Genomic DNA, 12,265 nt, shown 5'->3' on the forward strand with positions numbered 1-12,265 from the left:
AATATGTGAAAAAATATATATTATGTAATATATAATTAATGTAATATAGTGAATATATTTGATATTTAAGAATGAATATATATTATAGCACAAAACTAATTAGACACTAGCTCTTTCCTTGGATTTCACCTCCAAATTTGAAGGCCTCTTTCCCACATACACTGAAGAATGTATTAGGGAGATGCATAGACATATTTCTATACTTATTAATACATATTAATATAACACATTTATATAAATATTACAGCAGTCAACACATAAATGGGTGGGTGATGTGTGGAGTAGGGCAAATTCTCCACACTAATCTCTGCAGTCTATTACCTGTTTGTTATTATAAGATCCATGATCCCCTGTTAGCAAACTCTGAATTTGTTGCTATAAGGAATATAAGGCATGTGGCAACAGTGTAAAAAGCAAGATAAGATGCAGGCCACAAGAAAGGAAAAACTGGAAAAAATCATAATGTAAAAGCTTTTTTTGGTCTTATGTTCCATAATCTGTCAGTTTGAGGGTGCAGTGTATGACATATTGCTATCTACAACATCCAGTTCCCCTAGAATATCTTACACTGCAGCACGGAACAATCAAACCCTAAAAATCATATCCTAAAAGTCCTCTAAGAGCAACATGTCTGTCTGCTTAGAGATAGGTAAACTCAAATAATTCATTCTACCCCCCCAAATTCTTAGATTAAATAGTAGCTCCGTGAAAAATGAAGGATAGCTGTGACTCTGGACATCGTCAGAGTTAAGATTTACAGATAATTGTAGAAGCAACACCCGGCCAGATCCTGCTCACTTATTCTGTCATCCAAGAGAAGTTAGGAGCTATGATAAAACAAGATTTTCTTTGTCAGCTGAGGTGACAGGATAACTTTTGAATACTATAGCTGGTGAATGTTCTAGGCACCCCATCTTCCAAAGGCATTTAACATGTCAGTTGTCTGGATAATCTTCTCTCAAAAAGAGAGGAAAAAAATTTACTTCAGTAAGTAAGAATCAATGGGTAAGAAGAAAGCTGGGAGAACCCCAAGCATGTGGGGAAGAGGAAAAGTGGCATGGAACAACAAAGGGGACACACAAGAAGGTGGTGAAAAGAAATGAGACAGAAATCATATTGCGGAAAGGAAAATGAGAGCACACAGGAGAAAAAGAATTTGGAGAAGACCTCATGCACTGGCCTGAGGAACATCATCTGCAACTATAGCTCACTGCATTCAATTCTATAAAATAGCGTGTGCTTCCATTGCTCTACGTCACCACCTGCGGTGGGGATAAAGCCAGTAACAATTCTGATGCCTTTAAGAACGACAAGATTGGGGCACTTCAGCTAATTTAGAAGGTCATTTTCTTCTTGTTTATCCACAGCTTTCCATTTTATTATACATTTTAATTACAATTCAAATGCAATTTCAAGCAAAGCATGTTTCTTATTCATCCTCCTCCCCACTCCACCTTTTTTTGAATTGTTATTGTTTAAAAAAGGAGGAGAAGCAAAAAAAAAAATCTTTGAGGACACCCTCCTCCCCTCCCCTCCCCCCAGACTAGAACATTCTGGCAACAGTAACACTGCAAACACTACCCCTGCTGTATTTACAGCAATGCTCCAGAGGGCGAGGGCAAGGGCATCGCATCAAGGAATTCCCAGTTTACAAGTCTGATCTTCTACTGTCCAAGGTAAGAAAGGTCTTTTTGCTCTGTCAGTGCTTCTGTATGTCTCCTCACCAGAAAGTCTGCATTAATGTATGCGTATCCACAACCTCTATAAGACGCTGAGGTTTCCATCACTTCACAAATGAAGAGATATAATTAACTTCACTTACAGACTGAGAAACCGGGAAAGGTAGTGGGGCAGAAACGGGCAGTGGGTGGTACCAGAGTCATGCAGTAAAACAAAGCATGGCTGGTTCCCGTTTCTCTGCTCCAAATGCCAGAAAACTCTGCTCTATTTCCTTGGTCATCTTCTATGTTTTAGAATTTTTCTCTCTTACATACACACCACCAAAAAGAAGACGCATTTACCTCTTCTTAGGTAAAATGATCTTGAACCAGAAAATAGTGCTTCAGATGTGTTATCAACAGCTGCTGCTGCTCTGACTGGAAAAACACTCATTTTCAATTTGCTGGATTCAGGGTGGGGGGCAGAAGAGGAGCAGAAATAACTAATGGACCAGTTTAATTTTGTTGGACAAAAAAAAGCAGCACAGCAGGATGCAAAGGCATGCATCTCAAAAAATCATTATGTCTTCTGTAATTTGCTTAAAGGATTTTGTTTGCATAAACTAGTTACTTTGCAAGACTGTTACAATCTACAAAAGTAACAGCACTAGAGCCATTCTGATGGCTAGGTAGATATTAAATTCATCGCAGGTAACAATTCACTCAGCTACTTCATAGCAAGGACAACAAAAACAGTGCCTTTAATTTAGGACATTGTTTTAACATTTAACTCATTTGGAACAATGTAACCTATGTTCTTATACTGACCCCAAAATCCCTATACTGCAAAATGTTATACTTCAATTTCATGCACAATGGAAATTTATAAGAGCTCTTTTTATTTATAGGCTAAGGCCAGAAAGCCCCACGGCTGATTAAGTTCTGCCTCCTGCACAGCAGCTCTCCAACCTTACCCAGGTTTGCACCAACCCCAGTAACTTGCAGCGTACCTTAGTCTTTCCAAAGCTTAATCCAGATCAGGTTTTACCCTGTAAACTCTGCATCAAACTCAATGTTTCAACTATGGTAGTCTTTACCTAAGGACAAAAAGCATTAAGGACTAAAGTTAAATTTAAAAAATACTCTTATCATTTACACTGATCATTAAAAATTAGTCTCTATTCTGGATTTACTTAGTTCAAGGTTCAAACATTTGCATCTTGCTATGCTTTTTATCTAATGAACACACAATTACCCCTCGCTCATTTACACGCTCTGGTAAAGGATGACAAGGTCATTCTTTAACCTGTTTTTTAATTAAAAAATAGACTTAACCTTAAGTCTCTGGCTTTAAGAGACATTGCTAGTGATGGTGTCTAGGCCTTTGGTAATCTGTAACATCAACAGAGAAAACAATAATATTTGAAAAATTTAACCTTGATATAACTTCACCCTGAAGAAAAAAGCTTCATAAAAAAATACCTTGCATAGCAAATACCTGGCTACTCTTATTCCACAGGCCTGAAAGGGCATATTTAGAGAAAACAAGAATAGATGAAAGTCTGACTTGGATCTATTTTTCCTTGGTAGCACTCCAAAGCCAACGCCAGTTTTGGAAAGAAAAAACAAACTGAATTCTCTATTGACCAATACTTCTTCAACAAAATTGTTCACTAGATTTTGATCGCTGAGCATTTACACTGGGGGATGCACAAGCCAGAAGAACCACCTCACTTGGCGAATCAGATTGCTGCTTTTGTACAATATTGACTGTTACAATAAACCACATCCCACACTTCTGAACTCTACAGATTTGTGTCTGGAAGTGCCTGGGACAGGTGGGGGTGGGAGGAGCAAAAGAAAAAAGAAAAGAAAAGAAAAAAAAAAAAGGAAAAATGGAATTACATGATGCCTTCTTTGGTTTTTATTCCAGAAACTTCCAGACAGGTATAGCCACAGCAAACGGCTTCTTTCTCCCCTCAGGTACATAAACAGGCTGTTGCACAACCACTGCCTGCAAAAGAGGCTGTGCCAGAGGCATGGAGCCAGGAACGCAAAACCTGATCACAAATACTTGTTTCAGCTACTGGACCAGACCATGTCTCCGTAACAGTCTGCAGTTTCAAAGAACTCTTGCATATGCACTTTCTGCTTCAAAACCAGGAGAAGTCATTGAAGCATGGAGTCACCCTTTTGCAGGGCTTTGGGTGTTCTGCCAGAGGATGCACAGTATGGACAACCTGCCAGACTGACTTGCCGATTCAGTAAGGAAAGAACTAAGGTTTGGCAGAGATAGCTTAATCTGCTGTCAGCACATTGCTTATCAAGTCATTTGCTCTTCTCGATGTTAAAAAACCCTCAGACCTCTGTTTTCTAAACAATAGAAGCAACCTTTGCTGGACTTGTATTGCAGATAAAACACTTGAATATGTAGAGGCTGAGGCCTCCTAAGGTTCTGTAGTTCCAAACTGTAATTCATAGCTGAGGATAAGCAAACTCCCATTTAGAAATAGCAGATGTATAATTACCAGAAGTAATAAACATATGTTTAAAAAAAAAAAAGTAATAACTCTTAGCCTTCAGGGTTCTCTTTGGTATTTCATGGCATGCTAAACATAAAGAAACCTGTAGATTTTTACTCAAGTAGTTTATAATGACACACACACATACTCAAGAAATCTGTTGGAAAAACAAAGATTTCCTGCAGTCAGATGCTATCAGAGGACTTTTCTGATAGCCACTTGTTAATTTTAGTTAAAGACATCAGTGTTAAGAACTGATGCTTTCTCTTCCTACAAGAAACAATTTGCAACATGTGTAAAGGTATTAATCCAGTACTTGTTTTCAAGTCACAGATGTAACAATGCAGAAATAGAGGAAAAATAAGAAAGCAACCCAATATCACTAGTTTGCTTTTCAGTTTGCATGGATATGTGTATTATCACAAAACACAGCTTCACTTTCACTGTAAAGCTTTCTAAGACTGGCAATGAGATCCATCAAACTCTCTTCCTAACAGTCCAGAAATATTCCACTTTGCTAGGAGCATTTCACATTCTACATACGAGAAAATTAAATCAAAACCAAAGGAAGGAGAGTAAAAAATGTTGATTTGGTGGTGGTGTTTTTAATGTGACCCTGGAAACAATCTGTTTCTGCTCCTTAGGTTTGACTTTGCATATCTCGTATTTACATATAATTTCCCTACCAGCAATTTTTCTTCCCGTTTAGTAAGCAACCAAACAGTGATGACAAACTTCTACAGCTTCTGATGTTTCTTAAAAGCCATGTTTACAAATGTAACTGCAGATACAAATTACTCTTGCCACCTGTTCCTTAAAATGCAAGGCTGCCCTTTAAATGTTTATTTTACCCGAAGTTCATCCATGGTCTGGAAGTTAATGAGCCCCCAAAATTCCTTCATAAATACTTTCCTTTCTGCAGCATTTCTTCTCTATAGAAAGTGTCTGGGGAACCTCTTTAAAGATCATTCATATGTAGTAAGAGCCATAACCTTTTATCAATTTGGGTGTCTTAAAAATAGAGTGAGATTCTTTGTAGCAGTTGCATACAAGGTGAGATAGCACACAGACTAATTGTGTGCTATTTTCTTTTTGTGTGTATTGTGTGTAATTTCTTTCCCATACTCAAAACACAAACAATAATAAGAATGTAGAAGGGAGTTACCTTTACTTCCAGGACGTCTGCATGTTGGCAGCAACCCACGCTTGTACTCTGCTGGCTTACCAAAGGCGTGCATTCAAAAGCAATTCAGCAATGCCCCTGCTCCCATTTAGATCTCACAAAAAAAAAAAAAACTAAGGTGGAAACTTTACTAATTGTTCTCAGTGGGAACACCTTAGAGATGTTTGTTTCCTGTTTGTTGTCAAACATTGTTTAAAAATAAACAGACCTAAATTTTTAATGCCTCCTATACAGGCAGGATTCATTAGTACAAATGAGAATAGTAACTCTAAGCTATGCACAAATCTATGGTGGTCTCATGCATGTCAAATAGTTGGAAATGACCCAGCTTGTAGCTCAGGTCTGTGCTATATCTATGTGTCTGTGTTCCTCTTGGAAGGAGGAATATGTCGTTTGTGAACTAATAATTACACTTTATTAAGTTCTGTACAACCTTCTTTATTTTAACAATCAGAGATGCCTTCAAAGCAGAAAAATAATTCAATCGCTGTTTTCTATAGTCCCTCCTTCACATACCCAAGATCATTTGGCAGTAGTACCATAAGTCATGTGGTAGGATGTCAATCCATTAAAAGGAGTCAGTTACTAGTACTTAAAATCTGATGCATCTTGAAAGGCTGCCCAACTCACTGCCTTCATCTTAGGATTTTACTTACTGAGCTTGGGAGTGGAGGGGCAAAAAACAGCCCTAGGGGATCTCATGAGCAAACCTCAAGAATTCCAGTCTGCTCATTAGTTGCTGTTGTAAATTAATCAGGTTTCAGAACTGTTTTGCAACAGGAAAGATGAGCACCACAAACCAGATTCAGACTGTATGTAAACCCTCTGTAGGTCAAATAAATTGCCCTCATTTTCCTCAGTTCTGGACCAAAACCACAGAGACAAATTTTGCTTTTTTAAGTTTTATCTTAGCTGTGCACTCATATTCCTTTCAACTATCATATAGGAATAATTACACTAGAATCTGGTTCAGTGAATAGGAATCTCAAGATAATTGTTTTCATGTGAAGAGCCGTGAAGGGAAACAAATTTTAAAGAACTATTTTGATAACATGGTTTTAATGGGAATAATGTTACTGTCTTAGACCTTTTTTTTTCCCCATTCCAACCTTGACAGACATCTTCCCCTGTAGGCTGCCTAAGAATATGTGCATAATGCTCATCACATGAGTAAACCCACTGACATCCGAAACCTCAAAGAGAAGCACATGACTAAGTCACTGAAGGAAGCGCTCATTAGCAATGCATCTTTTGGAAAGCAAAATGAGAAGGGGATAGAAGCTAAAGAAAAGCTCTAGCATTTTGACATAGGTTTTGAAATAAACGCGAGCTTAACTTGAAGGGTCAATACAACTATTACGGTTTGACTGCATATCACAAAAATAATTATTATGATATACCTTCCGCTACAAATACCTAGTTGTCTTATAACAAACTAGGTTTTCTACTAGAGTCCTCATTCATATAGCACGGTAAGACTCTACCTGTAACCCTACATACCAAATTGAGCCATAGAGCTGACAATAGTTTACTGAGAACACAAAACAAAGTAATACAATCAGAAAGTCAATTTCTTCCCCTCTGTAAGGTATAAAAGGAAGCAAATAGATTTGCTAAAGACAAAGCAGAAATAGCTCAGAGGAACAGGAGAGTTATATACCTGCCAGTGACAGGACTCTCTATTGACTTTAAAAAGGCCATTTGATACAAGCTTAAATCCAAAATTGACAGTCTGTACAAGAGCAGTAGAGATTCCATTGCAGCCCCGATATGAATTAATTCTGTAAGACATAGAAAATGAAAGAGAGTGTGTTTATGTATGCAGGAGTGTGTGAAACCAGAAAAAAACAAAATGCAGATGGCCTGACCTGCCAGATGTGATCACTGTCTATTTTTAAGAGTATTTATGGAAGGGCAATTGAGGGTTGAATATTAAATGAGTAAACCTAGCTATACATGTTAAATTCATCAGCCCTGCATATCGAATGGTAACTCTCGTACGTACTCAGCACAACCTAAATCCAAGACTGTTTCTAATTTATTAGAGAAGAGACTAAATTGAAAGAATCACGAAAAAAAAGTGAGGAGACTTGCTAAAGAAGAGTTTATTAAAACCTTTACTAATACAATCTCAGGCCCTTTGCTCTCTGTGAACTTCTACCTGCATATTACTCACCAGGAGAGCTACTCTCTCTCTGGGCTGCTGTGGCACTGTTAGGGAAGACATGGTTTTAAAACGCAGTTCACAGAAAGGTGTGCTTGTTTCAAGCTAAAAACAAAAATAAAACACAAACATAAGACTCTAACGTGCTTAATCCATATGCCAAATCTAAGGTACTGGCTCCCTCTTCACTACTCTCCTGAAAATTGGGCACATTTAACAGAAATTCAATTTGGTCTCAGCAATTCAGAAGGTGAGTCAAATAAAGGGCAAAAAGGATGAAAAGGTAGCAATAATAAGTGGGTCCATAGTGACCAGAACTAATGGCACCTGGTTTCCCGCCTCCTTGTGTCTAGTATTTCAATTGTCTAATAAGATACAAGCCCCAGCTAGGCCTGCTTGTCAGCTAAGGCACCGATAACAGTGTATGTGTGTTCAAACTCTCCCTTTCAGTGCAAGCTCACACTGCAACAGGATAACAAGAGGAGGCCATTTTACACCTGGCCGACTATTTTCCAAAAAGCAGTACGAATTTAGCACCTTTGAGATCTACTCTTTGTAAAGCTGAGCCCAAAATCAACCAGCAAGGTTCAAAAGTTCCTGTATATAAACACATGTTCTTATACCCATAGGCAACCTTACTGCTTCACGGCATCAAACCGCACTTTATCTACTTTTCCATAATGGTGAAAAACAGAAAACTCTCCACTTTTTTTTTTTCCAATCCTCATTCCCACCATGTCATATGTTTTGCGATTACAGAAATATCATCTTCACAGACTGACTTCACGAAAACAGCTAAGATTGTCTGCGCCTCTTAAACTTTGAAGTATAAATCAAGTCAAAGAGAAGGAAAATATCTCTGTACTCTACTTACATATTAAGCAGCTGTTCTTAAAATGGGAAACCTTAATGTACTTGGTAATTGAATTTGAAGCAGAGAAGAAAAGCTGGAGATTAAGTAAATGTCTAGTCTTCTCTCCTGCATCTCCTACCAGCTACACCAACATTTGCCATTTCTCTAGTGTGTAGAGTTGGTTAGGAAAGGGAAAAAAGGTGTTGAGACAAAGAGAACAAGTCAAACCTGAAGGGAAAAAAAAAAACAGCCCACAAACTTGTCATTTACATTTAAACCTGCAGAAAATAATGAGCCATTCTGCACAGAGATCTGATTCATGTTCAGACATCTTAGTGTTGTAAGTAACAAGTTGTCTGTGTGTTGCTGGATCTCGTTTCCAGTCTTGTCACCACTGGCAACACATGCATTGAACATTGCAAAAACAACTGTTGGAAACTCAGGACTGTCAACTGCAAACATTGCAGACACTGCAAAAACACTGCAAGCTCCTGAACATTTAGCCTTCCAGTCTGAAAGCATGTAGCCCACATATTTTATCACCCCTCACTACATTCTGTCAAGCAAACAGAAAACAGACTCTAAAGGAAAAATTATCTGCAGTCAGAAATGCAAAACAAAATCAGGTCCCTCCAAAAAAAAAAAACGAATGAAAGCAAATGCCAAAAACAAAGACATCAAGTTTCTGTAACTGAAGACAGGCAACATGTTCAGCTGCAACAATAATGGACTTTACGGAACACCTCAGTAAGTTTACAGTCTCATACTATGCTTTTTAGCATTTCTAGTGCTTTGGTACTTGTCCAGAAATCATCCTTCTTCCCTGCATCTCCCTAGCACCACTTTTTCATAAATCCTTCTTAGGGCACTGACATCTAGTACTGGTCTGGTCTCACCCTGCCCAACATTGCTTCTATCTTTGCTGGCCTTAAAATATCTTACAGCAACAGTAACAGACTTAAGCAAGGATTCAGGACCTTTTTATGCTAATACATCTTTCTTAATTTCTTCCAATAGGTTTCATATAAAATTCCGCAGGAAAGTACCTACTAACAGTCCCAGAGAAGAGCCATCAATGGGTCATAAACCAATTTGTTACCTAACAAAATGAACAGAAGCCCAAAACCAGACTGTGATCCAACAGAGTATTCTGTTAATTGTCAACATTTGATATTTCGGGGGGGGGGGAAGAGGAGGAAAAAGTGCACGTTCAAGCTACAAAAAGTTCACGCTTTCTCATAACATTTTGGCTAATTTTTTCTTGTTCCTTGAGATTAGTTTAATCCTTATTTTACTCTAGATCCTGGATATAAACAGTTAACACTAACAAAGAAATTATACTTCATAAAGAAATCCTGAAGACCCTCTTAGGCCTCCATTCAAGTTCATTTTCTAGGACCTTAATATGGGCATGATGCAGAAACAACCTAGTCCATCAGCTTTTGCTGTGAATAACAACACTTGAGTACTCCACCTTCTACAATTTTTTATGCTAATCATCTGTTCACTCTGTTTCTCTGTTTGCATTTCATGCAATATGTTAAACTAGAAAAGTAACAAAAATTTGGAATATTAAAAAAATAATAAAAAGGGATATTTCGAGTAAGCACTTCACATAACAAGCTGCTTTTGCTTAGTGACAACTATTCTTCATTAGCTGATTTTTCCACTTATTATCATAACACTGCTGCAAAATCACTGACAAGGAATAGCAGGAAAGGATAACTAAACAGACAGACAGACAAAGAAGAAAAGTATTATCTTGAAATCATACCAGATCTTACATTATTTCTTTTGGCTTCACAGTTTCAAGACAGATTTCAACAAAGCATAATTGTTCTAATAATTCTGCATTACTAAAACAAGCCCATTTTAAAGTAACGCGGTATTATGCACACCGATGCAATTTGCATTGTTCAGAAAAATTGTTCATAATGGTATACCTCTTTAAAATAGGGGGAAAGGCACAAAGCCAAATACATCCTGCATAAGGGTACACTAGCAAGGCCAAACAGTAGTTGTTCCCCAGCTGTACGCTATTTGTTCATTGTCTCCCAGGCCTCAGTCCAAAAACCCCTTTCAACAGCAGCCTGACTTCACAGCTACTCATATACTTGAAGTCAGCAAAAGCACTCAGCTATCTCAAAATGGAAATCATTAAACATTTTCCTAGATCAAGGCAGGCCTAAATCAACAAATAATTATTCAAATGCCTTTATTTTTATCATCTATAACGAGCTACTTTCTGCAGTGTTGCTGCCATAGGTTACATAGACAACCCTGGGAAAAGACTTACAGGTTTTGCTTGGAAGAATGTTTGAAGGTGTTCAAAACATGGTTTTGTATGTCTTCCAAAGTTACATGTTTTCCAACATTTCATTTATCTCATCTGGGATATCAAATGACAGGCATCAGAATACCTGCATAATGTTTGCTTTTTCAAATAACTGTGACATCCTTTCCTCTCAAGCTCACAAATCTACAGATCAACAGTTAGAATCCTGCGCCAGTTCCCATACTTCATAAAAATGGTCCCCAATACACAGGTTGAGAGAAAAAAATGGTATTGCAACAAGAGCAGTGAGACACTATCTCTGAATGCAAAGGCTGCGCTGCAACCTATCGGCCCCAGAATTACACATTCAGCGCATTGAGGCTTCTACATTTCTTCCAGGAACGAAGGGCAGCACGTTATTAATAACTGCCTAAGGCAAACAGAATGACATCACCAGCATTCTCCTGCAGACATCATTGGCTTCTCAATCACACTACTACCTACTTATGCTTTTTTTGCCATCTTTTGTAAAATGTAATGCACATTGAGATGAAATATATATGACGGCATTACTCAGCAAAATCTCAAGCAGGCTGTGTTTATGTGCAAGCATTCATCTTCTCTACAGGAAATCTTCTAGGTGTATACAGCCTTATCTTCTCATCTGTAGTGATATCTCACAAAAAAAAGCAAAGGGTTTAGCTAGTTTTCTGAGTAATCTTTTTAGCAAATATATTTTCATCCGTTGTGGCACAGAGCAGGTTATGTGAAAAGAGTATGTGAAGAAATGCAATTTGGAGAAACAAAGAGTAATAAAAATCAAAGCCATAAAAAAGCCATTTGAAATAAGTCTAACAACGTTTAGGAGAGACTGCAGCTTAACTTCATTTACTCTTCACTCCTAGGCTTTAGAGATATTTGAGACACACAGTTCTGACTGAGACAAATTCAGAGTACCTAGTGATGTATATTCAACAGTCACTGAGACAGTAATATCATTTTTATGTAATACAAAGCATCATCAAGAAAGCCACACTGAAGAGTGAGTCACCTTCTTTTGCATGCCATCCTTAGCTGTCAGCGCTAGCATTACCTATATAAAGGTGTAATATTAAAGAATTCCTTTAGAGTTTCTTTGAGCAAAATATGAATAGGAACAGGTCAGATTCACGACACAGGGATGGAACAGTCACCAAAAAACCCCAAACAAAATTATTACTACTAGATATTTTCAGAAGTTAATGTGAACAACATCAGTGAAGTGCACTTTTATTACCTGTTAGCCAGACTATCAAATTTGTACAAAATATCACTAATTCCAGAAAAAGACATGGCAGAAGAAATGTTACGCTATAGCTTAGCTTTGGAGGTGACTGTCCAAGTGTGGTAAGAAGCAGAAGTTTACATAGATCAAAGGGGAGGTTGGACAAGTTTGGGGCATGGAAAACCACAGAAACCACAATTATCTCAGTAAATCCTTGCACTGAAAATGATAGAAGTCTCAGAAGGAAATGGAAGGCATTATCATGCATGCTTGCCCTGTTCTTGTTCTTCCTTCTTGTTGCTTACAGCTGCTGCTCAGGACTGGGCAACTTTTGTCTGAACTGGTA

The 12,265-nt window shown here is 37.8% G+C and overlaps 1 protein-coding gene across 9 annotated transcripts in view; it reads right to left on the reverse strand.

Annotated features, from left to right (window-relative positions):
- Positions 1-12,265, reverse strand: part of GALNT18 (polypeptide N-acetylgalactosaminyltransferase 18) — a 342,335-nt gene that overhangs the window by 181,319 nt on the left and 148,751 nt on the right. The window lies entirely within an intron of this gene.

Source organism: Phalacrocorax aristotelis, chromosome 5, assembly GCF_949628215.1.
Source record: "Phalacrocorax aristotelis chromosome 5, bGulAri2.1, whole genome shotgun sequence".
NCBI lineage: Eukaryota > Metazoa > Chordata > Aves > Suliformes > Phalacrocoracidae > Phalacrocorax > Phalacrocorax aristotelis.